Raw genomic sequence first — 22,810 nt, 5'->3', positions numbered from 1 at the left:
GCACAGGTTAGTTGGGGAAGATATGCTAATAGCTGTTAGAGGTGACAAACTATCACCTGTCACTGGAAGGCAATTAGGAAGGCCTGGAGCATAGGGCTCAAGACAGCACCTGGTGAGAATTGGCCAGAGGCCCAGTCATTGAGGGCCTTGTCCAACATTCTGAAGAGCTCATGCTTCATCATACGTGAGTCAAGAGTGCAGGATGTGATTGCCCAAGAATTTATCATTTTTCCTTCATTTCAAGGTGTCACCTGTTGCCTACAACATTTACATCAAGTGCCCAAGTGCCCAACACTTACATCACTGATCCAAAAAGATCTCTGTTGGAAAAGAAAGTGCTTTATATTAAGTGTATGCAGTTACTTCTCACTTTCAGACATTAAAATGTAACAACAATAAACCTCAGAATTGAGGAAATATGTGATTTGGTGTAAGGGTAAATTAATTGAAGTTTAGGGTCTGTAATGATGGAGATGTGGTTGCTTGGTGGATCATCATACCCTTGTGTGTGTGTGTGTGTGTGTGTGTGTGTGTGTGTGTGTGTGTGTCTGTGTTTTCTGGCTCATTTTAAAGGGACCATGTAGACAAACCACGCGCATTGGAAGAAGAGAGAGGAGGCTCCGGAGGGAATTCAGCATTTCCGAGGTGAAAAGGATGCAGGACTCACCTGTGCTCCACACTTCACCTGTCCCTGGCACCCCTTTGTCACTCTCAAGACCCAAGTTTTATCTGTTTTCTCCACTAGATTCTGAAGTTTCATGAGCTAGGGAGTGCTGTTTCCTGCCATATGCCTTGTGTCCAGCACACTGCTTGTGGCAAAATTTGGCATTTAATATATATTGAGTGAATGAATGAGTGAATGAGAGTCTGAGGCATAGAGGGTAGAGACAAGGAGTGAAAAACTACTGTTGGGTCTTGGGAAGGCTGGCATGTGCAAATGGCAATGTGCTGGTCTCCTAGGGCTGCCCTCATAAAATGAGGCCCAATAGGTATAGAAAGAAACTCTGGGGAGACCAAATGGTCTCCAATAGAGAGAATTCTTATCTTCTCAGTCACCTAAAGACAAAATGGTTATTTACGTACTGTAGCAGTTTTTAACCTTATTTGGGGGCAATCGGATGAAAACGGTAGTCAATCTTTCAACACACAAAAAATGCACATATGTACATACAAGCAAAGCTTGCAGACAATATCAAGGGGTTCAACAAACTCCCTGTAGCCTGTTTGTGGACCTTACATTAAGAATCCCATTTCTGGGGCACTTGGGTGGCTCAGTGGTTGAGCGTCTGCCTTTGGCTCAGATTGTGATCCCGGGGTCCTGGGATCGAGTTCTGCATCGGGGTCCTCACAGGAAGCCTGCTTCTCTCTCTGCCTGTGTCTCTGCCTCTCTCTCTGTGTGTCTCTCATGAATACATAAACAAAATCTTTAAAAAACTCCATTTCCATCACTTTACAGTTAACACCTTCACATACATTATCTCAGGAATGATGACACTGTGGGGAAAATAAGGCTGCACACACAATGAAACCCAATGTGTAGGTGAAGAAAATGAAGCCCAGAGAGTTTAAGCCATTCACCCAGGGGTGTCAGATTCCAGCTTTCAGGGGCTCTGCAGGACTCTATTCTTGTTTCCATGTCTCCAGAAGCACTCAGACAGCCTAGTTAACCTCTTGGCTGGCAGAGGTGATGTGAGCAGTGACAGAGTGGTTGTGAAACACTTGACAAATGTATAAAATACAAGTCAGAAAGTGCTGTGTGCTTGTTTGCCATCAAAGAGGCTGTAGAAAGGGGATGGACTCTGGAGACAGGCTATCCAGCTTTGAATTCGATTTTAGCCACTTACTGGATGTGTGATCTTAGGCTGTTTAAGTTGCAGTTCCTTTATCTGTAAAATAGGGATAATAATAATATCTACCTGTGTTAGGGACAGGCTAAAATGGCACTTGGCAAGCACCCAATAAACTTTAGCTCTTCTCAATAAATTATAACTAGTGTTGAAGTAATTATTGTTATTATTTGAAGTAATTTTTGTTTCCATTCATCTCTAAGAAGGGAATCCTGTCCCTTGTGACCCATGCTATAAGCTGTAAGGGAAGTTTTCTCTTTCTGTAATCTGTAGGGTTATATTAATATGCAGTTTTATTTTATTTTTTAAAAACATTTTATTTATTTATTCATGAGAGACACAGAGAGAGAGGCAGAGACATAGACAGAGAGAGAAGCAGGCTCCATGCAGAGAGCCCGACACGGGACTCGATCCTGGAACTCCAGGATTATGTCCTGGGCCAAAGGCAGCCGCTCCACCGCTGAGCCACCCAGGTGTCCCTGAATATGCAACTTTAACACTGGACATTGGCCTATTTAAGTTTTGCTTTTTCTTTTGTGAGTAGGTGTAGGGATAAGAAAAATTAGCAGAAGTGATGACCATAAGTATGATTTCAGTTGATAAGGAACCTTATATTTAATATTTGTATTTTGAAAATACAATTACATGCCCATGTTTTTCCCAATTTTTTAAAGAATTTATTTATTTATTCATGAAACACACACACACACACACACACACACACACACAGAAAGAGGCAGAGAGAGAGGCAGACTCCATGCAGGGAGCCCGATGTGGGATTCAATCTCGGGACTCCAGGATCATGCCCTGGGCTGAAGGCAGGCGCCAAACCACTGAGCCACCCAGGGATCCCCTGTTTCCCCCAATTTAAAGCAGCCTCAAGAAGGAGAGAGGGTGCATACAATGCAGTTTCCCCTTCAGAAGTAAGCATTCCATTAAATTGGCTAAATGTTTAAAATATCTATAGAAGGTTTAGAGGTGTTTGTAGAATAAGTCAAGAATTGTCACTTTAGGAATGCTGAACATCAGGGGAAGATAAAGAGTGGGGTAGCAGCTAGTGTGATGAGAATTGTGTAAAACCCACAACTTCTGACATCCTATAACAAAATAGAAAAACCATTAGGCTTCCCTTGCTGATTTTGTCCTTGTCACTATTATTGTAAATTTCCTTTTCTGGCAGATAGTTCTTAGAATCGGAAAGACAGTTGGTAAATATGCACCTTCAGATTTATATGGCAGATAACATTTCAATTGCAAGTGGGCACAAGATGTTTTGACGACGTGACTTTAGGAAGGTTTATCTTATCATTTTCCAGCAATAGATATTTCTAAGTTTTTTTTTTTCTTTTCTCCTAATAAAAGCAGTTGGAATGTTGTTTGGTTCTGTGTAGTCTTTGCAATTACAACCAACTCTATGTTTTTGTACACTGGTGAATTGTATTAGGCAAACTACCGGCAAAACTCATTTGGCTTAGATTCCAACTATCTTTAATTTTATTGGATTTGAGAACAATTGTTTTAGGTTTTGAATAATGTAAACTATCACACACGATGTCAAATCTGCTGCGTGATGCTGTATTTTTTTTCCTTCCAGACTGCAAATCTCTTGGATTTTCAAACTTCCTATAGCTCTCGCAAGGGAGACAGTCACAGGTGGAAAATTAATCCGTATTTTATAAAGGCCACACAAATGGAGTGGAGAGTTAGAACTCCAAGTGTGGTTACTAAAATGCTGACATAATTCTCATCTTTCTATGTAAAGTGAGGTGAAGAGTTGAGACAACTGTCTAAGAGTGGGGAAGTCCCATATTTACCTCAGTTCTTTTGTTGAAAAGCTGGCTAACTTCCTGCCTGGAGTGTCACGGTCTGGGCTCCCTTGATCAAGGCCAAGTTTACTTCTTCTGAACAATAAAGTTAATTCTCTGAATTCGTTGTCCTCTAGCTTTATTTCAGTACTTTATCTGTATGGTGGGAATACCAGTGAAGTTCATAATAACTGCCTGCATTTCTAGGGAAAATACAGTTAGCGGACATTTAGTATTTTAAAGCAACCGGTACAGTGATGCCTGAAAGTTCAAAGTTCTGTTGTTTCTGTTCGGTTTGGTTCTATTCTGTAGCATACAAAATAGCGAAGATATTTGGAATTAAAAGTGCCTGACTTTGGCCAATGTTTGAATCATCCTTGAGGCATTGTTGGTTATGTTTATGCTTTGCTCTGCTTTTGCTCTACTGCTTATGCTCCTCCATTCCTCCTGGTTTCCAAATAGTGGTTTTCTTTCCCCTCCCCCCTTTTTTGCATCACAAACAAAAGTAAAAAAGGGCTGGAAATTAGTAAGGATTAACATATACGCTTCTTCCTGCCATTGCTTATGCAAGAGTAATAAAAAAAATAAGGTCCTCTATCTTTGTATGAAATGACAGGTGAAACGGTAAGTACTCAGTGACAAATGCCCTCCCTGCCCCGTGCTTGTCAAGTGGAATAGTGTTTCTTTACCTGAACGTAGTTAATTTTTCTGTCTCTGTTGCAATTGTTACACAGTAAAATCATTGTCTTATTTTTTTCTTTCTCGCCTCACCCAAATTTAGTCTAAATATTTTGGACAAAATTGGGTTTGTCCCTTATTCAGACACTAAAACTGTAGAGTGATGTGAGTGAGGCAGTTTGTCCAAAAGTTCCATATCCCTTTAGGAGTCTAGGAGAGGACTGAAGGCATGATTTCCTTTTTCTTCAGTTTGAGGGGGAGATGTAGGGTAGGTTACTTGATCTATAGCAGGGAATCTTGTGATCTGTTGTGCCACCCAAGTTGGGAAATCAGTTTAATTCACTTCAGCTCTAAGCAATTCTGGAGAATGTGCCTGAAATAGCTGTGATATAATAGAATTGGCTGTACCTAGCTCGAGCCCCGAAAGGTGAGACAGTAGTCAGATAGCTACCCACCCACCTACAATCTGCTTCCCAAACTCAGCCCTGTGAACAATAGTATCTCTTCCCATCCCGGGTGCAAAAGACACTTGCCACTTGCTGAGAGAGGATGTTTGCCCAAGGAAAGGGCCAGAGTTGGAGGGGTGGGAGGTCATTCTGGAGTCAAGATTATCCAAGCATCCTCTGCTTCAAGACTCAGCCAGGGATCCTGATAAGAGGGAGGAGATGTGGGGGAAATGTGGCGAAGGATTTCAAAAAGTCATCTTGCACTCACCTAGGCTGTTCCCGTGGCAGTTGATGTGGAGCATGGCACAGGTCTTAGATACTTAAGGTTGGGGGAAAGCCACATGGGGCTTTGGAAAGTGCTTGGCATTTGGGGTCACTGGGCTAGTACCCAAATCCCTCCTGAGTGACTTGAAGCAGGTCACTGCATCTCTCTCAGCCCTGCTAACTTCATAGTGCTGTGGTGAACATCTTACCCAACAATAAACATCAACATATTTTAAAAATATTTTGTCTTTAAGTAATCCCTACACCCAACGTAGGGCTCAAGATCAAGAGTCACATGCTCTGGGCAGCCCTGGTGGCTTAGTGCTTTAGCACTGCCTTCAGCCTGGGGTGTGATCCTGGAGACCTGGATCGAGTCCCACATAGGGCTCCCTGCAGGGAGCCTGCTTCTCCCTCTGCCTGTGTCTCTGCCTCTCTCTGTGTGTCTCTCATGAATAAATAAAGTCTTAAAAAAAAAAAAAAGAGTCACATGCTCCACTGACTGAGCCAGCCAGGCACCCCTGCAAAGCATTTTCTAAAACCACAAAACACTAAACCAGTATTAATTTTTTGTGTGAGAGCTCAGGACTGTAAATGTAGAGTTGAGTCATCGATATAAATGTAAGAATGAAAGCCTGAGAGCAGTCTTTCGTAAGACTTTTTCTGTCAGTTTAAGTCCTTAGATCATCAGATTTTCTAAACTCAGATTTCTCTCATCATTTTTACTTCTTGTGTTGTTGACCTTCCCTAACGGTCTTTCCCCTTGATGGGGAATCTAGACCCTTCCCTTACAAAGCCGTAATCCTAGCAGGTAGACTCTACATTTATCTGTTCAAAAAGAGACCTCTGCTGTTCGGCCCTGCCACTCTGTCCTTTTACTGTGTGAGCCATCTCTTCCTGAGCCTCCAAAGTTAAGCTGAGGAACCAGCTAGCCCACCTGGCCTCCTCTGCCCTGATACCTGAAAGGACTTGGCCAGCAGTGTGGGGCGCCTGGGAAACAGGCACCAAAGAGGGGCTGGAACTCGAGGGAACTCCCAGTCATTCTTGAGTAACAGTGGCAAAGGTTGCCACCCCATTGCAGGCAGCTCAGGGACTGGGGTTGGGGAAGGGTGGCAGGTGTACACTCCCCCATGGGCCAGGCTGAGAGCAAGAATGAAAATGAGAATGGAGGATTAAAACTATAGATCTTGGCTCTTCCGTATCTGGGACTTCAATCTCATAAATTTCAGAGATTATTTTCATCGGGTCACATAAATGATTGGGGGTGGGGGCAGGAGGTGCTGAAAAGTGCCAACTACAACTAGATTAAATTGTCTACAGTACGTAACTTGGAACAGCCCTTTCGTTTCAGACTGTAGCTTTCGTCACGTAGCAGGCAGTGATTGTCACGTTATTTTAATGTCAGCTTTCTGAAAACATCATAAATCCATAATGTAGACTAAGTCTTTAAAATTACTAAGCAGGGCGAATCTTCTGTACAACAAAACCAAACCAAACCTGGGGCACTCTAGTGAACGGCCAGAAAGGCAATAGCCATAAGGGTGGATGCTTAGAAATAAGTTAGAGGAATAGCTCTTCTATTCCCTGTCATTTTTATGTACTATGAAGATCCAGAGTGGTATTACTTGGCAGGCGGTATTATTTGGAGGCAGGTGTTAGACATGCAATTATCATAAAGACTCTATGAGGAAGATGACCACATGATACAAATTTATCTTTATTCTAATATAGTTTACAGAGTTTTTTTCCTGACAAATTACACTACACTTTATGGAAATGTAACATTTTGTATGAATGGGAAGGATAAGCCTGGTTGCATGCTAATGAGGGAGACAAAGTAGCCTCACTCTTATTTGCAACTGGCCCAGACCTTTCCATTAGCAAATTAAAATCTGTTCAAATTTATTTACTAATATATTAGGAGAAGCTTCAGGCTAACCCCTTGACCTATATTATATAGCAAACAACTGTAGCAGTGAAAATAATTAATAGCATGTAATGCACCTCCTGTTTATTTCTTCTTCATGCCCAAGGGTCAGCTGTATAGTGGGTATGCCATCTGCATTCGGTTACAAGGGTATATTTACTTAAAAATTATCAATTATAGTTTTAAATGGCTTTCCTTAATTGCAGCCTTCTTATTCAAGTGCGATACATATCATATGTATGCTTTGTGTTTATTTGTATATTATATCACCTGCTCCTGACCAATTCTGAGAGGAGCCTATTCATTTGAAAATAATGTCTCCTGAAGCCTGTTAGGTTGTTTGTGTTTACTGCATAATCACGAGAGCCATGGCTTTGTTCATCCTCATTATACCAATACCGAAGCGATTAGTAATGTTCACTTTATATATCTAAGGAGAAACCTTTTCTTGATTATTTTGTGGATCCTTGCAAGAGAGGTTTGGTTGCTAATGGACCTGAAATTTGCAATATGAATGTCAGAGTCTGCAAGTCTTCCCAGGGGTAGGTGAGCGGACTGGGCTTTGCTGACCTCTGCTGTCTATTTTAAAAGGCAATGGTGGGTTTTCTTGCTGCAGAGTTGTTTCAAGGCACTGTTGGGTGTCTCATTCTACTGAGAAGCTGCAGATTACAATTTGGAGCACTGGAAATGAAAAAGTGCTGTTGGCATAGCAAGTGCCTGTAGATAGTACCAGAATCACATGATCTGTGCCTGTCTTACCTAAGAGCCAAGCGCATGCACCTTTCACAAATACCATTCGAAATTTGGGGCCAGGAATTCTCACGCATGCAGTATTATCCTTTTGTTGCCTTCTTTTCAAGATCTTTATCAGAAAATTTCCTAATATTTCATTGGTTCAGAATAATATCCATGCTGGGATGGTTTTATGATGGTAAGAAGGTCCTCCAGGTAAAAACAAGTCTCAGAGAGAAAGGGTGGAAATAGAAGTATAAGTTGTGGGAGTGGTTTGGGTGATTATTCTGATTGAGTAGCTGGGGGAATGGGACACTTCTGATTTCTACCTGATAAAGGTGAAAGGTGTATTTCCTTATATTTATGATCCCAGGGAATTGTATTTTCCTTTCTATCTCAAATCCTCCAGGTGAAGTTTTTTCTGGCTGTAGTCTACCTGCTTGTGAAACTCAGAAGCAATCATAAATTGGTGTGATAGAAAGTGAGGGCAGGTTCTTGGATGAACTCTGTAGCATCCATCATGTCAGTGTCTCCCATATTTCCAGATACCAAGAAGTAGAACTAAAGATGATTGTTATTTTTCTTGTCCGCACAAGCAAAATCCTGTCACAGGGTAAAGATAGGTGTGGCTCTATTTCCCATTTCTACCTAACCCAGGCTGGACAAATGCCTTGAATCACAACAGTCCCTTCTATTTGTGTAATATTCCAGGTCTCCTAAGATCTCCCAAATAACCCGTGGAGTGTTGGCAGCAGTTGTTATTGGCCTATTTCACAGGTGGGCAAACAGGTACAGAAATGAAGGGACATGGATAAAAGTCACTGGATGTAAGTAAACCTGATAGGCATAGAAGAGCACCTGAACCCACAACTTCAAAGGTTCAAAGCCCTGAAAGGATTCTGAAAGAATAAATCCTTGTGGGATGCATATCACACACTAGCACCATCTTTTTTTTTTTTTTTTTTAGCACCATCTCTTTCCCCGGTACCCCTATCCCTTCCATACTTTATTTCCTTACCATCCTCCTACTCTGTCCCCCAAATTTTTGGCCAGTGCCTTTCGTCCTGCTTCTCTATGGCAACCACTACCAGCTCTTCCCTTGACTCTATTCCAGGCCCAGGGAGCCATGACATGTCCCTTCCAGGTTTGGATCCATACTCTTCCTCTTCTGAGGTGAAATTGGAAGACTTGCTTATCCTATGAGAAATGACTCTCTTGGTAATTAAAATACTGTGTTGGGATCCCTGGGTGGCGCAGCGGTTTAGCGCCTGCCTTTGGCCCAGGGCGTGATCCTGGAGACCCGGGATCGAATCCCACATCGGGCTCCCGGTGCATGGAGCCTGCTTCTCCCTCTGCCTGTGTCTCTGCCTCTCTCTCTCTCTCTCTTTCTCTGTGTGACTATCATAAATAAATAAAAATTAAAAAAATAAAATAAAATACTGTGTTGCTGCAATAAATGAAACCATTTTTGTCTGTAAAATTTAGCCCCTTTTCCCTTATGGCTCTCAGCTTCCTCTTGACTTGTAGGATTAAGGTCTCAATTGAGAGATGGCATAGGAATATAGGCTCTTAGGTTGTTCTTCGACATGTTGCAATCAGTCTTTGGATTATTTTGATTGAGTGCTTTCTCTGGAGTAATAACTAGAGCATTCATTGTACGTAGTTCAGTGGTTCTTACCCTTGGGGCTATAGCAGGCATTTACTGTGGACTGAATAAATATAGCAAAAAAATAAACATATTGTAGTTTTTTTTAATGCATGTAAGTACTGTTATGCTTAGTTCAATACAAATTGACTTTAAAATGTTACTGACTTTATAGTAGCAGTCCATCAGTTTCTTTTTCTTTTTCTTTTTTTTTAGTCCATCAGTTTCTAAATGAATTGGTACTACTCTTATGTGGAAGACGATGAAACATTTCAGCGTTAAAATAGCATCCTATTATTAAAAGAGAAACAGAGAAAGAGAAGAGAGAAAAAGCAGGAGAGAGAGTGAGAGACAGAACCTATAGCAAAAAGACAAAAAGAACTGAGCTGGAATTCAGAGGACTCAGTTTCTAATTGTGGCTCAGTTATAAATTCTGGATTCATTATTTTTTTTCTTCCAAATTTGTATTTAAAATCTAGGTAGTTACCATACAGTACAATATTGGTTTCAGGAGTAGAGTTTAATGATTCATCCCCTACATATAACATCCATTGCTCATCATAACAAGTGCCCTCCCTAATGCCCATCCCCCATCTAGCCCATCCCCCACCCACCTCCCTCCATCAACCCCCAGTTTGTTCTCTATAGTTAGGTGTCACTTATGGCTTGCCTCCCCCTCTCTTCTTCTCTCCTTTCCCCCCTCTGGGTCCATGATATACTGAGTGATTTGGAGCAAGTGAATTGTTCTCCAGTCCTAGTTTTCCCAGTCTAATAAAAAAATTCATTATTAATAAATATTTACTGAGGTTCTATTATACTGCTGACATGTTTTCAGTACTTATCAATATGCCATTAATCAGCCTTTTAAACATTCACAGTGGCCCTGTGAAGTAGGTATTATTATCTCTTCTTTCAGAAAAGGAAAAAGAGGCAAACAGAGAAGGTATTTGTTCTTTCCTATTATTTTAGAATTTTTAGAGAAAGATCCTTACTTCATTTATAGTTCACCATGGCATGCAGTTAGGGTTTCAGTTAATTTTATTTTTCCCAGTAAAGTTGATTCTATGATTACTGTTGACTGAATCCTTTTATCACTTATTTTAAAATCAACCTTTATCATATGCTTAAATTCCTATATATACAGGATTGGCCCCTGGACTCTGTTCTGGTCCATTGATCTGTCTTCTGGGCCTATGCCATTTCACTGTTTCAATAACTAGCTTAAATTGTTTTGATGTTTCATAAGGCATGTGTAATTTCTTTATTTTTTCTTACTATTTCTAGACGTTAAAAAAATACAGGCCATTCTCCCCCATTATCTAATATCTCTTCTGGATGAATAATTAGACTAAAATCTTCAAGTTTAATGGGAAAAAATGCATTGCATTAAAATTAATTTGTGGAGAACTGACCTTTCCAGACCATGGTAGATGTCTTCATCTATCCTCATCATCTTTTATATCCTTCAGTAAAGTATTATTGTTGCATTCCTGTAGGTCTTACATATTTTATGTTAGGTTTATTTCTAGAGATGATTATTATTGCTATTGTGAATAGGTAGAGCTAGCTTTTGAGTGATGGGTAAAATTAGGATTTGGGGAACGAGATGGGTAAAATTTGGATTTGGGAAACAAAATTAGCATGATGGAAGGTTTATTGAAGCAAATAAACATGTAGCGTCTGGGAAAAGTTAAGGGTTAATTATTGGGTGGTAGTAGCTTTATGGGTGGGTCCCTCTTATCTCCAGGACAAATTTTACTGATAATAGTTTTCTTACCTCCTCGATAGGGCATTTAGGAAGGTTCTTGAAATGTGTGAGATATATGGAAATTAGTCTTCTAGTCTGTTGCAAAATTACCAGAATAGTTCATCGAGAACTGTTTAAATGTTAGATGAGCACATTCTGACACCTTGTGGTCATTTAGGGGTATATGTGATATTATAATTCCATTGGTTGAACCGAAGGCATATGGATTGTCCACAGAATCATATTTAGAGCTAAAAGGGAGGTTTAGAGATAATCTAATCCAATTTTCTTGTTTTACACATGAGGGAAGTGAGGCCCAGAGAACAAATGGACTCTTCCCAAGCTCACACATCTGCTTTAGCAACAGAGCTGGGATCAATTTTTCTGACTTCTTGCCTATTACTTCTTTTACTGTATCATGTTCCATTTGCTGATTTCCTACAATTACAGAAAAAAGGAACTAAAAATCAATACAATTTTCAATCCCAGAGTGATGTCTTTATATAATTTTGATGTCATCTATGAGGAACTTAAAATAATTTATGTGTATATGTGTTGGGGTAGTGGTGGTAGTGTTTTCTGAGGTTGGGAGGGAGGAGTAGGGCTGGCTTCTGCGTGTCCTTAATGCTGGCCCAGTTGTTAAGTCCTAAATGACTTAGTCGTTCTGACTCAGTGCAGTGGGTCTACACAACAGTTGAGTATCAGCGACCTAAGATATTTTTTAGGTCATTCACAGGGTTTTCTTAAAGAGGCCTACGTCTTCCAGCATGCCTGCTACTTTCAGTCTTGGAAGTATAGTCTTAGCCTGAATGTGGCATTGGCTTCAGAGCATAGCAGCTGGAGATTTGAATGTGCATTTTATTGCTCTGCCCAGATCTTTCTCCATACAGGTTCAGGGAGCACTTGTTTCATGGTTCCCATGTACTTTTTTCTGAGAACTCGGAAGAGGGAGGTTAGTGGGGTGACCTACAGCCCTATCCATTGCAGTCGATCTTGGGGCCACAACTCTTGACTCATCTCCCTCCTCCATTATCCATTCAAAATGCATCTCACCCTCAGTGACCGCCTCGGCAGATCTTGGTGGCTTACCTGGTGGTATGACCCATACCTCCACTCATGAGCACTCTGAGAAAGTGCTCTTGAAAATCTGCACTTGTCCATTCACAGTTACAATGGGGCAAGGGTAACCAAGTGGATCACATGAGTTTCACACATAATTCCTCCTGGCCTCCTTGTGTAAAAGCAAGACTGCCTTCTTATGCCATAAGGATCAATTTTCTCTGCCAGGATCATGACTCTTCTTGTCTTGCTGGTCCTTTGGCATGAGGAATCCACAGTGCCCTGGCATCAGCTCTGACTTGTAGTTCAACAAGACCTTTGCTGTGTTCACTGGAGTGCGTACCCTTTGGGAACCAGGACCTCCAACCCTGCAGAGTTCAGGGTTGAGGGAATAGAAAGTATAAATTCTGCAGGTGGTCACTGAGAGTCATAGTAAGTGGGGCCAGACCTGCTTCTACTCCTTAGTTCATAATCCATTTATTCTTCCTAGTGAGGACACAGCACCATATTGAGGTCTTTAATTAATATATACACTGCATTTCTCAGGGTGGGACCCCATCTTTTCAGACCATTGTCTCCAAGCTTGTATTTCAGCTGTGTCTTTAGAAAGCCATTCCAGCACTCTCTCATCCATATCTTTCTCTGGGGCTGGCTGCTTTTGAATAGTATGGTATGTTATATAATGGTAGGTCCCATGGTTATGAGTCCACTCCCCCACTTCCTTCATTCTGAATTGAGTCTTCTGGTCCATGCCTGTGCATTCGGTAAGCCCCAGGATAGTGGTGGTGGCTGAGGCCCTGTTAGCAATAATAGAACATTCATTGCCGGAATGAGTATCTATCCCTGTGAATGTGAATTGTCAGCCCATCCAGGATGGGAGGGTCAGGTTATAGTCAATTTAAAACGAAGTGGCTAGTTACTCTCTTTGACGAGTAGTACCGTAGCAGAAGCACAGAGCTGGTCCCTGTTGCTGACAGTTTGGACATTGAGAGGTAGTGATAGCTAGTTTGGCCTTGGTAAGTGGGAGTTGATGCCACCTGGCCCATATACAGACTATGTCTTTGCACTGTGGTCATTCCATTCCTTTGTCCATCCTGACAGTTCTGGGCTGGCCAGTGGCAATGGAGAGCTAATGTCAACTGGTCAAGTTATTTTTCTACTTAATTAGTATAGCCTCCTAGTAAAATTTTAAATTGGGAGTATAAATCCTCCAATTTTGTTCTTTTTCAAGACTACTTTGCTCATTACAGGCCTGTTGCATTTTCATATACATTTTAGGGTCAGCTTGTCAGTTTTCTGTATTTAAAAAAGGCCTACTGACATTTTCATAGAGATTGCATTGAATCCGTAGGTCAATTTGGGGAGAATTTCCATTTAATGATACTGCATCTTCCAATCCATGAAGATTGAATGTTATACCATTTCTTTAGGCCTTCTATAATTTCTCTCAGCATTATTTTGTAGTTTTTAACATACAAGTCTTACACTTGTACAGGTGTTTTTATCATGAGAGGCTTTTTTTTTTGGTCATGAAGGAATTTTGGATTTTGTTAAATGTTTTTCTTATGTCTGTTGACATGATGTGTTTTTTTTCTTTATTTTCTTTTTTCTTTATTTTTTCTTTATTTTTCTATTTTGAACCAACTTTCATATCTGGAATAAATCCCATGGCCATGGCATATAGTCCTTTTTGTATGCTTCTAGATTCAGTTTACAAGAATTTGTTGGGCAGCCCGGGTGGCTCAGCGGTTTGGCACCTGCCTTTGGCCCAGGGCGTGATCCTGGAGACCTGGGATCGAGTCCCACACTGGGCTCCCTGCATGGAGCCTGCTTCTCCCTCTGCTGTGTCTCTGCCTCTCTCTCTGTGTGTCTCTCATGAATGAATAAATAAATAAAATCTTTAAAACAATTTTTAAAAAAAGATTTCTAAAAAAAAGAATTTGTTGAGGACTTTCGCATCTCTATAAAGGATATTGATCTGTAGTATTTTCTTATGATATCTTTGGTTTCGGTATCAGAATAAGTTTGGCCTTATAGAACAAGTGAGGAAGTGTTTCCTCCTCTTCTGTTTTTTTTTCTAAGTTTGTGCAGAATTGCTGTTAATTCTTTCTAAATGTTTGGTGAAATTCACAGGTGAAGCCACGTGGGACTGGATTTTTCTGTATGGGAAGTTTTGGGATTACTAATCCAATCTCTTTTCTAATTATAGGTTGATTCAAACCTCCTATTCATTCTTTAGTCAATTTCAGTATTTTGCATCTTTCTAGGAATTTTTACATTTTATCCAAATTTTTAAATCTGTCTGCATATAGTTTCTCATTGTATTTTCTTGTAACCCTTTTAATTTTTGTAAGAGTAGAGGTGATGTCCTCTCTTTCATTCCTGATTTTGGTAATCCATATCTTCTTTTTTCCTTGTTTAGTCTTGCTTATGGTTGCCAATTATTGTTCATCATTTCAAAGAACCAGTTTTGGTTACATTAATTTTCTCTGTCTTTTTTTCTGTTTCCTATTTCATTGATCTCCACTTTCCTCCTTATTATTTCCTTCTTTCTTCATCCTTTGGGTTTAGTTTGTTCTCTCTCTTTTTTAAGTTGAAGTATAATCAACATACAGTGTTATATTAGTTTCAGGTGTACAACATAATGAATCATCATTTCTATACCTTACTCGGTGCTGGTCATGACACATGTACCTCTGATCCCCTTCACCTATTTCATCCATGCCCTCTCATGTCCCTTCTAGCAACTACCAGTTTGGTTTTTGTATTTAAGAGCGTTTTCTTGTCTCTTTTTTTCTTTGTTCATTTGTTTTGTTTCTTAACTCCATGTATGAGGGAAATCATATGATATTTGCCTTTATCTGAATGACTTATTTCACTTAGCATTATACCCTCTTGCTCCATCCATGTTGTTGCAAATGGCAAGAACTCATACTTTTTTAAGGCTGAGTAATATTCCATTGTATATGTACCACATCTTTATCCATTCATCTATGGATAGACACTTAGGTTGCTTTCATATGTTGGTTATTGTAAATAATGCTGCAGTAAACATAGCGGGGGTGCATATGTCTTTTTGAATTACTGTTTTTGTTTTCTTTGGGTAAATACCCAGTAGTGGAATTACTGGATCTTATGGTAGTTATATTTTTAATTTTTTGAGGAACCTCCACACTGTTTTCCACAGTGGCTGTACCAGTTTACATTCCCACCAACAGTGCAAGAGGGTTCCCCTTTCTCCATATCCTCACCAACACTTGTTGTTTTTTGTGTTTTTTCTTTTGGCCATTCTGACAGATGTGAGGCAATATTTCATTATGGTTTTTTTTTTTGCATTCCCTGATGATGAGTGATGTTGAGCATCTTTTCATGTGTCTCTTGGCCATTCATATGTTTTCTTTGGAGAAATGTCTATTCAGGTTCTCTGCCCTGCTCTTCTCTTTTAATTTGTCAAGGTGGAAGCTTAGTTTCATGGTTTGAGATTTCTCCTTTTCTAATATGATGTTTAAAGCTATAAATTTTGCTCTACTTTTTTTTGGTCAGATTCCACACATTTTGATATGTTTTTGTTCTTGCTCAATTAAAAATATGTCCCATGTTCTCTTACAATTTATGATTTGACATTTGACCTATAGGTTATTTTTAAGTGTATTATTTAATTTCCAAATATTTGTTGATTTCCCAAATTTCCTTTTTTAAATTTTTTTCCCCAAATTTCCTTCTGTTGTTGGTTTCTAATTTAATTTCATTTTGATTGGAGAACATACTTCGTGTAATTTCAGTCTTTTACAATTTACTGAGATTTGCTTCGTGCTTGCCTAGTATATGATCTGTCCTGGAGAATGTACTGTGTGTGCTTGAAAATTCTGTTTTCATTTCATTTCAACAAACTGCTGTTGTTAGATGGGGTGTTACAGATACCAGGTTGAATTTGTTGATAGTGTTATTCTATCCTTGCTAATTTTCTATCAGTTATTGAAAGGAAAAGAGGATATTGAAGTCTCTATTTTTATTGAATTGTCTATTTTTCCGTTCAATTCTGTCATGTATTTTGGGTTGTGAAGTATGTGTATTTCTTTTACTTGTTATAGCTTCCTGATGAATTGACATTTTATTATTATAAAATGTTCTTCTTTATCTCTAAAATTTTTGTCTTAAAGTTGCTTTTGTGTGATACTAGAATAGTCACTCCAGTTCTCTTTTTCTTACTGTATACATGGTGTATCTTTTTCTATCCTTTTACTTTCAGTTTCTTTGTGTCTGAATCTAAAGTGCATGTCTTGGGGGTGCCTGGGCGGCTCAGTTGGCTGAGCGATTAACTTTTGATTTTGGCTCAGGTCACGATTAACTTTTGATTTTGGCTCAGGTCATGATCTCAGGGTCGTGAGATCAAGCCCTGCATCAGGCTCTGTGCTCAGCATGGAGTCTGCTTGGGATTCTCTCTCCCCCCACCCCATTCACACACACTCTCTCTCAAATAAATGAATAAAATCTCAAAAAAAAAATAAAGTGCATGTCTTATAGGTAGAATTCAATTGGACTGTATTTTAAAAATTCAGTCTGAAAATATGCCTTTTGATTTATTTTTAATCCTCTGCAATTAATGTAATTATTAACATGATTGGATTTACCACTGCCATTTTGCTATTGTTTTCCCTATGTCACATATCTTTTTTGTTTTTCTGTTCCTCCTTTACTATTTGTTTTGTGTCAAATATTTTCTAGTATACCATTTTAATTCATTTATTGATTTTTTCTCTATATTTTGAATTATTTTCTTCATGGTTTCTCTGGGGATTACAGTATAAACCTTAATGTATCACAACTGACTTTAATTAGTGCTAACTAGGGGATCCCTGGGTGGCTCAGTGGTTTAGCGCCTGCCTTTGGCCCAGGGCGTGATCCTGGAGTCCCGGGATTGAGTCCCGCATCGGGCTCCCTGCATGGAGCCTGTTTCTCCCTCTGCCTGTGTCTCTGACTCTCTCTGTGTCTTTCATGAATAAATAAATAAAATATTAAAAAAAATAAAAATAATAATTAGTGCTAACTTAATTCTAGTAAAATATAAACATTTTCTTTAATGTTGTTCCATTCCCTCACTACTCCTTTGTGGCATTTTTCATATATATTACATCTTTATATGTTATAAGCCTAACCATGCAATTTTATAATTATTATTTTATACAATTGTATCTTAAGGTAGGAGAAGAAAAGCGAAAAGTGTATTTATACCATCTTTATAACTAGCTACATCATTACCTTTACCAGCTCATTTTTCTTTCATGTGAATTCAAGTTACCATCTGGTGTCACTTCTTTCAATTTGAAGGATTTCCCTTAAATATTTGTTGTAGGGTGGCGATGCTAATGATGAATTCTCTCAGTGTTTAGTTTTCTTGGAATATCTTTATTTCTCCTTTATTTTTGAAAGATGGTTTTCTAGACATAAGATTATTAGTTGATGATTTTTTCCCTTTCTTTCTGTTGTTTGCTGTGGCTCCCATTGCTTTCTGGCCTCCACTGCTTTTGACAAAAATTTGGCTGTTAATCTTAAAGTGTTTCCCTATGTGTGATGAGTCTTTTTCTTTTCCTTTCTTTCTTTCTTTCTTTCTTTCTTTCTTTCTTTCTTTCTTTCTTTTTTCTTTTTTTTTTTTTTACTTCTTTTAACACTTTGATGATGAAGCATTTAGGTGTAAATTTCTGTGTTTATCAACTTGGAGTTTGTTGAGCCTTGTGGATATATATCTTCTTAGGGCAAGTAACCTCATACATATGTGAAGTCTTCCAGGACACCAGAGATATCTGGTAGCTTATCAAGGCTCATTATGGCTATTTTGTCTTTGTTTCTCTTTAAATTTCTGGCCGGCATGTTGCTTGTCCCATGCAGGATTGCAGTCTCAAGCAACTGTGATAATGGCCTTCTCCAATTGTTTACCACTAAGGTGTTATTTTTGTCAGCGACCCCAGGCTCTGGGCTTTTTCTCAAGTTAGGACCCTCTGGCCACAGGGCAGTAATTCTACCAGAGTTGGTTGCGGATAGGAGCTCAACATTTAAGACCCAAAAGTTCAGTCTGTTCTCTTATATAAATGCTTTTCAGTCTGTTGTATGCCTTTGGTCAACTTACAGAGTCCTAAAATGACTGCTTTTGACACCTTGTCCAGTTTTATCCTTTCCTTTGGGGAGAGGATTTGCTGAGCTCTTCACTATACCACTCCCACATTCCTGCTCCCTCCTGCCACCCCTTTATTCCTTTTTCTACCATCTCAAATGCTTCCTTCTTGTTGAATATTGGCCATGACGTTCTCCAGGCTACTAAAATACCCCCAGTAACATATGTGCACCCAACGAGATCCTCACTAGGATATTAGATCTTGTGTCTTAAGAGAGTACTCCCAAGTCAATGAATTCCTGATTATTAAGTCTTAATTCCATCCCTCTGGGACAAACAGCCTCAGAATCTCATCTCAGGAATGCTCCCATGCATCTCATGGATCATATAGATACACACAGGCTAAGTTTTACATCATTTCAGCATATAGTCACGTTCCTCACTAGTCAGGCCTGGCCCATCATCATCTGGGTTATACTAGAGTTTAACCCCAGGTATTGGTCTAAGGAGGCAGTCAGGAGAGGAGGTGAAGGCAGATCCTTAGTGTAGCATCTGTAATCTTGCAAGGAAGAAGCCTCTGCAGCATTTTCTAGTACAGCAGAAGCACTTGCACTTACCAGGGAAGGTTAGGCCACCTCTGCAATCCCATGTGAAGATGCAGAGCTGACATCTTCAGGGACTTCCATTCAGATAGACGTTCTATTTTCATAGTTCAATGTCCCAGGATTTCCCCCACCAGGTCCCTAACATTTACATAACTGATCTCATCTTGGCTAAGCATCTCTGAACCTGCATCTTTAACAGTTTTAGTTGTGTTTGCTCTTCACTGCAGGAGATAACAGCCTCTTTGTGAGCTACCACTTAGACTTTGTTCTCACACTTAGCCATTAACTGCTTGTTAGAGGCCCACAGACTCATTATCTCTCTAAAGAGCATCAATATAACTTCTCAGTAACTGGTCAACTCCTCTTTTTTCTTTTTAAAGATGTATTTATTTGAGAGAGAGAGAGAGCACAAGCCCAGGGGGAGGGGCAGAGGGAGAGGGGGAGAGAGACTCTCTAGCAGACTCCCTGCTGAACATGGAGTCTGATGCAGAGCTCCATCCCAGGACCCTGAGACCATGACCTGAGCTGAAATCAAGAGCTGGCTGCTTAACTGACTGAGTCACCCAGGCGTTCCTCCTCCGTGTAGGCACCATTACACCCATATCTCTCAAATACCTGAACCATTACACCTGCAACAGCATTTCCCTCCACCCGGACATTTCTTAGGTCAGCACTGGGGAATCTTCAGCAATTACTCAAAACCACTATGTGTCAGAGACTTCTGTGTTCCATTTACCAACTGGGATGGTGTCCTCTTCCTCTACTGGGTAGTGAGTGAGCCAGTCCCCGAATCCAAATCGTCTTGCCTGTTTTTGCAGACCACATTTGGGACAATTTATGCAAATTCCCCAGGAAGCAGATGCCCAGATAGGATTAAACAAGCAGAGAAGTATTAAGAAGAATGCCTATAAGGGAAAGTGTAAAGGTTGCCAGAGGAGGCTGGGAGAGCTGAAAGATCACAATGCAGGTTTTATCCTTACGAAAGAACTTGAGAAGGAAGAATGAGGGAAAGAATCTTAGACCAAGGACAGTTCTGAGGACATTTGTCAAGGCCAATGGGCGGGGGCGCAGGGTATTTGAACTAAAGCTGGCTGTCAGAGGTGTTCTGCATCAGTCAGGAATGGGCCTGCCTTACCATCCCTCTCCTGTCCAGTCACTGCCTAGGAGAAGCTCATGGAAAGTGTGGCTTCGGTATAAATACAGTGATGGATTACAGAGCACAGCAGGTGGAACCATCAGTGAAATGTATTTCCCATAGTCTGGAGTTCTGAGGGGGCACAGTAAGGAGACATTTCATGACTACCAGACGAATTCTCGGTATTCCTTTATTTTTTACTTATTTATTTTTTTTATTGGAGTTCAATTTGCCAACATATAGCATAACACCCAGTGCTCATCCCATCAAGTGCCCCCCTCAGTGCCCATCACCCAGTCACCCACACGCCCCGCTCACCTCCCTTTCCACCACCCCTTGTTTGTTTCCCAGAGTTAGGAGTCTCTCATGTTCTGTCTCCCTCTCTGATATTTCCCACTCATTTTCCCACCTTTCCCCTTTATTCCGTCACTATTTTTTTAATTCCCCATATGAATGAGACCATATCATGTTTGTCCTTCTCCGATTGACTTATTTCACTCAGCATAATACCCTCCAGGTCCATCCACGTCGAAGCAAATGGTGGGTATTTGTCGTTTCTAATGGCTGAGGAATATTCCATTGTATACATAGACCACATCTTCTTTATCCATTCATCTTTTGATGGACACTGAGGCTCCTTCCACAGTTTGGCTATTGTGGACATTGTGCTAGAAACATTGGGGTGCAGGTGTCCCAGCGTTTCACTGCATCTGTATCTTTAGGGTAAATCCCCAGCAGTGCAATTGCTGGGTCGTAGGGCAGGTCTATTTTTAACTCTTTGAGGAACCTCCACACAGTTTTCCAGAGTGGCTGCACCAGTGCACATTCCCACCAACAGTGCAGGAGGGTTCCCCTTTCTCCGCATCCTCTCCAACAATTGTGGTTTCCTGCCTTGTTAATTTTCCTCATTCTCACTGATGTGAGGTGGTATCTCATTGTGGTTTTTATTTGTATTTCCCGGATGGCAAGTGATGCAGAGCATTTTCTCATATGCATGTTGGCCATGTCTATGTCTTCCTCTGTGAGATTTCTCTTCATGTCTTTTGCCCATTTCATGATTGTATTGTTTGTTTCTTTGGTGTTGAGTTTAATAAGTTCTTTATAGATCTTGGAAACTAGCCCTTTATCTGATAGGTCATTTGCAAATATCTTCTCCCATTCTGTAGGTTGTCTTTGAGTTTTGTTGACTGTATCCTTTGCTGTGCAAAAGCTTCTTATCTTGATGAAGTCCCAATAGTTCATTTTTGCTTTTGTTTCTCTTGCCTTCATGGATGTATCTTGCAAGAAGTTACTGTGGCTGAGTTCAAAAAGGGTGTTGCCTGTGTTCTCCTCTAGGATTTTGATAGAATCTTGTCTCACATTGAGATCTTTCATCCATTTTGAGTTTATCTTTGTGTATGGTGAAAGAGGGTGGTCTAGTTTCATTCTTCTGCACGTGGCTGTCCAATTTTCCCAGCACCATTTATTGAAGAGACTGTCTTTTTTTCCAATGGATAGTCTTTCCTGCTTTGTCAAGTATTAGTTGACCATAAAGTTGAGGGCCCATTTCTGGGTTCTCGCTTTTGTTCCATTGATCTATGTGTCTGTTTTTGTGCCAGTACCACATTGTCTTGATGACCACAGCTTTGTAGTACAACCTGAAATCTGGCATTGTGATGCCCCCAGGTATGGTTTTCTTTTTTAAAATTCCCCTGGCTATTCGGTGTCTTTTTCTGATTCCACACAAATCTTAAGATGATTTGTTCCAACTCTCTGAAGAAAGTCCATGGTATTTTGATAGGGATTGCATTAAACGTGTACATTGCCCTGGGTAACATTGACATTTTCACATTATTAATTCTTCCAATCCATGAGCATGGAATATTTTTCCATCTCTTTGTGTCTTCCTCAATTTCTTTCAGAAGTGTTCTATAGTTTTGAGGGTATAGATCCTTTACCTCTTTGGTTAGGTTTATTCCTAGGTATCTTATGCTTTTGGGTGCAGTTGTCAATGGGATTGACTCCTTAATTTCTCTTTCTTCAGTCTCATTGTTAGTGTATAGAAATGCCACTGACTTCTGGGTATTGATTTTGCATCCTGCCACACTGCTGAACTGCTGTGTGAGTTCTAGCAATCTTGGGGTGGAGTCTTTTGGGTTTTCTATGTACAGTATCATGTCATCGGTGAAGAGGGAGAGTTTGCTAATTTGAATGCCTTTTCTTTCTTTTTTTTTTTTTTTTTTTGCCTGATTGCTGAGGCTAGGACTTCTAGTACTATGTTGAATAGCAGTGGTGAGAGTGGACATCCCTGTCCTGTTCCTGATCTTAGGGGAAAGGCTCCCAGTGTTTCCCCATTGAGAATGATATTTGCTGTGGGCTTTTGGTAGATGGCTTTTAAGATGCTTAGGAATGTTCCCTCTATCCCTACACTCTGAAGAGTTTTGATCAGGAATGGATGCTGTATTTTGTCAAATGCTTTCTCTGCATCTAATGAGAGGATCATATGGTTCTTGGTTTTTCTCTTGCTGATATGATGAATCACATTGATTGTTTTACGAGTGTTGAACCAGCCTTGTGTCCCGGGGATAGCTCCTACTTCGTCATGGTGAATAATTTTCTTAATGTACTGTTGGATCCTATTGGCCAGTATCTTGTTGAGAATTTTTGCATCCGTGTTCATCAGGGATATTGGTCTGTAATTCTCCTTTTTGGCGGGGTCTTTGTCTGGTTTTGGAATTAAGGTGATGCTGGCCTCATAGAACGAATTGGGAAGTACTCCATCTCTTTCTATCTTTCCAAACAGCTTTAGGAGAATAGGTATGGTTTCTTCTTTAA

General features: G+C 40.1%; 1 pseudogene; it reads right to left on the bottom strand.

Moving 5' to 3' along the window:
* The window catches only part of LOC144308369 (nucleoside diphosphate kinase, mitochondrial pseudogene), a 47,669-nt pseudogene extending 29,654 nt beyond the window's left edge, over nucleotides 1-18,015 (bottom strand).
* Nucleotides 18,016-22,810: the final 4,795 nt, after the last annotated feature.

This window comes from Canis aureus, chromosome X, assembly GCF_053574225.1.
Source record: "Canis aureus isolate CA01 chromosome X, VMU_Caureus_v.1.0, whole genome shotgun sequence".
NCBI classification, from domain to species: domain Eukaryota; kingdom Metazoa; phylum Chordata; class Mammalia; order Carnivora; family Canidae; genus Canis; species Canis aureus.
The sequence above is the reverse complement of the archived record's forward strand: the minus strand, read 5'-3'. Positions and strand labels throughout refer to the sequence as shown.